Raw genomic sequence first — 4,534 nt, forward strand, 5'->3', positions numbered from 1 at the left:
GGAGCGGAGAGGTACTTGTACATGAGAGCGGAGAGGTACTTGTACATGGAGCGGAGAGGTATTTGTACATGGAGCGGAGAGGTACTGTCGACACTTGACATTGAGCGGAGAGGTACTTGTACATGGAGCGGAGAGGTACTTGTACATGAGAGCGGAGAGGTATTTGTACATGGAGCGGAGAGGTACTGTCGACACTTGACATTGAGCGGAGAGGTACTTGTACATGGAGCGGAGAGGTACTTGTACATGGAGCGGAGAGGTACTTGTACATGGACCGGAGAGGTACTTGTACATGGAGCGGAGAGGTACTTGTACATGGAGCGGAGAGGTACTTGTACATTGAGCGGAGAGGTACTGGTACATGGAGCGGAGATGTACTTGTACATTGAGCGGAGAGGTACTTGTACATGGAGCGGAGAGGTACTTGTACATTGAGCGGAGAGGTACTTGTACATTGAGCGGAGACGTACTTGTACATTGAGCGGAGATGTACTTGTACATTGAGCGGAGATGTACTTGTACATTGAGCGGAGAGGTACTGGTACATGGAGCGGAGAGGTACTTGTACATGGAGCGGAGAGGTATTTGTACATGGAGCGGAGAGGTATTTGTACATGGAGCGGAGAGGTACTTGTACATTGAGCGGAGAGGTACTTGTACATGGAGCGGAGAGGTACTTGTACATGGAGCGGAGAGGTACTTGTACATGTAGCGGAGAGGTGCTTGTACATGGAGCGGAGAGGTACTTGTACATGGAGCGGAGAGGTATTTGTACATGGAGCGGAGAGGTACTTGTACATGGAGCGGAGAGGTACTTGTACATTCAGCGGAGAGGTACTTGTACATTGAGCGGAGAGGTACTTGTAGATGGAGCGGAGAGGTACTGTCGACACTTGTACATTGAGCGGAGAGGTACTTGTACATGGAGCGGAGAGGTACTTGTACATGGAGCGGAGAGGTACTGTCGACACTTGTACATTGAGCGGAGAGGTACTTGTACATGGAGCGGAGAGGTACTTGTACATGGAGCGGAGATGTACTTGTACAGGGAGCGGAGAGGTACTTGTACATTGAGCGGAGAGGTACTTGTACATGGAGCGGAGAGGTACTTGTACATGGAGCGGAGAGGTACTTGTACATGGAGCGGAGAGGTACTTGTACATTGAGCGGAGAGGTACTTGTACATGGAGCGGAGAGGTACTTGTACATGGAGCGGAGAGGTACTTGTACATGGAGCGGAGAGGTACTTGTACATTGAGCGGAGAGGTACTTGTACATGGAGCGGAGAGGTACTTGTACATGGAGCGGAGAGGTACTTGTACATGGAGCGGAGAGGTACTTGTACATGGAGCGGAGAGGTACTTGTACATTGAGCGGAGATGTACTTGTACATGGAGCGGAGATGTACTTGTACATGGATCGGAGAGGTACTTGTACATGAGAGCGGAGAGGTACTGTCGACACTTGTACATTGAGCGTAGAGGTACTGTCGACACTTGTACATTGAGCGGAGAGGTACTTGTACATGGAGCGGAGAGGTACTGTCGACACTTGTACATTGAGCGGAGAGGTACTTGTACATTGAGCGGAGAGGTACTTGTACATGGAGCGCAGAGGTACTTGTACATTGAGCGGAGAGGTACTTGTACATGGAGCGGAGAGGTACTTGTACATGAGAGCGGAGAGGTACTTGTACATGGAGCGGAGAGGTACTTGTACATTGAGCGGAGAGGTACTGTCGACACTTGTACATTCAGCGGAGAGGTACTTGTACATGGAGCGGAGAGGTACTGTCGATACTTGACATTGAGCGGAGAGGTACTTGTACATGGAGCGGAGAGGTACTTGTACATGGAGCGGAGAGGTACTTGTACATGGAGCGGAGAGGTACTTGTACATTGAGCGGAGAGGTACTTGTACATGGAGCGGAGAGGTACTTGTACATTGAGCGGAGAGGTACTTGTACATGGAGCGGAGAGGTACTTGTTCATGGAGCGGAGAGGTACTTGTACATGGAGCGGAGAGGTACTTGTACATGGAGCGGAGAGGTACTTGTACATTGAGCGGAGATGTACTTGTACATGGAGCGGAGATGTACTTGTACATGGATCGGAGAGGTACTTGTACATGAGAGCGGAGAGGTACTGTCGACACTTGTACATTCAGCGGAGAGGTACTTGTACATTGAGCGTAGAGGTACTGTCGACACTTGTACATTGAGCGGAGAGGTACTTGTACATGGAGCGGAGAGGTACTGTCGATACTTGACATTGAGCGGAGAGGTACTTGTACATGGAGCGGAGAGGTATTTGTACATTGAGCGGAGAGGTACTTGTACATTGAGCGGAGAGGTACTGTCGACACTTGTACATTCAGCGGAGAGCTACTTGTACATGGAGCGGAGAGGTATTTGTACATTGAGCGGAGAGGTACTTGTACATGGAGCGGAGAGGTACTTGTACATAGAGCGGAGAGGTACTTATACATGGAGCGGAGAGGTATTTGTACATTGAGCGGAGAGGTACTTGTACATGGAGCGGAGAGGTACTTGTACATGAGAGCGGAGAGGTATTTGTACATGGAGCGGAAAGGTACTGTCGACACTTGTACATTGAGCGGAGAGCTACTTGTACATGGAGCGGAGAGGTACTTGTACATGAGAGCGGAGAGGTACTTGTACATGGAGCGGAGAGGTATTTGTACATGGAGCGGAGAGGTACTGTCGACACTTGACATTGAGCGGAGAGGTACTTGTACATGGAGCGGAGAGGTACTTGTACATGAGAGCGGAGAGGTATTTGTACATGGAGCGGAGAGGTACTGTCGACACTTGACATTGAGCGGAGAGGTACTTGTACATGGAGCGGAGAGGTACTTGTACATGGAGCGGAGAGGTACTTGTACATGGACCGGAGAGGTACTTGTACATGGAGCGGAGAGGTACTTGTACATGGAGCGGAGAGGTACTTGTACATTGAGCGGAGAGGTACTGGTACATGGAGCGGAGATGTACTTGTACATTGAGCGGAGAGGTACTTGTACATGGAGCGGAGAGGTACTTGTACATTGAGCGGAGAGGTACTTGTACATTGAGCGGAGACGTACTTGTACATTGAGCGGAGATGTACTTGTACATTGAGCGGAGATGTACTTGTACATTGAGCGGAGAGGTACTGGTACATGGAGCGGAGAGGTACTTGTACATGGAGCGGAGAGGTATTTGTACATGGAGCGGAGAGGTATTTGTACATGGAGCGGAGAGGTACTTGTACATTGAGCGGAGAGGTACTTGTACATGGAGCGGAGAGGTACTTGTACATGGAGCGGAGAGGTACTTGTACATGTAGCGGAGAGGTGCTTGTACATGGAGCGGAGAGGTACTTGTACATGGAGCGGAGAGGTATTTGTACATGGAGCGGAGAGGTACTTGTACATGGAGCGGAGAGGTACTTGTACATTCAGCGGAGAGGTACTTGTACATTGAGCGGAGAGGTACTTGTAGATGGAGCGGAGAGGTACTGTCGACACTTGTACATTGAGCGGAGAGGTACTTGTACATGGAGCGGAGAGGTACTTGTACATGGAGCGGAGAGGTACTGTCGACACTTGTACATTGAGCGGAGAGGTACTTGTACATGGAGCGGAGAGGTACTTGTACATGGAGCGGAGATGTACTTGTACAGGGAGCGGAGAGGTACTTGTACATTGAGCGGAGAGGTACTTGTACATGGAGCGGAGAGGTACTTGTACATGGAGCGGAGAGGTACTTGTACATGGAGCGGAGAGGTACTTGTACATTGAGCGGAGAGGTACTTGTACATGGAGCGGAGAGGTACTTGTACATGGAGCGGAGAGGTACTTGTACATGGAGCGGAGAGGTACTTGTACATTGAGCGGAGAGGTACTTGTACATGGAGCGGAGAGGTACTTGTACATGGAGCGGAGAGGTACTTGTACATGGAGCGGAGAGGTACTTGTACATGGAGCGGAGAGGTACTTGTACATTGAGCGGAGATGTACTTGTACATGGAGCGGAGATGTACTTGTACATGGATCGGAGAGGTACTTGTACATGAGAGCGGAGAGGTACTGTCGACACTTGTACATTGAGCGTAGAGGTACTGTCGACACTTGTACATTGAGCGGAGAGGTACTTGTACATGGAGCGGAGAGGTACTGTCGACACTTGTACATTGAGCGGAGAGGTACTTGTACATTGAGCGGAGAGGTACTTGTACATGGAGCGCAGAGGTACTTGTACATTGAGCGGAGAGGTACTTGTACATGGAGCGGAGAGGTACTTGTACATGAGAGCGGAGAGGTACTTGTACATGGAGCGGAGAGGTACTTGTACATTGAGCGGAGAGGTACTGTCGACACTTGTACATTCAGCGGAGAGGTACTTGTACATGGAGCGGAGAGGTACTGTCGATACTTGACATTGAGCGGAGAGGTACTTGTACATGGAGCGGAGAGGTACTTGTACATGGAGCGGAGAGGTACTTGTACATGGAGCGGAGAGGTACTTGTACAT

This window comes from Poromitra crassiceps (genome assembly GCF_964638095.1).
Source record: "Poromitra crassiceps genome assembly, contig: HAP1_SCAFFOLD_77, whole genome shotgun sequence".
Classification (NCBI taxonomy): Eukaryota; Metazoa; Chordata; class Actinopteri; order Beryciformes; family Melamphaidae; genus Poromitra; species Poromitra crassiceps.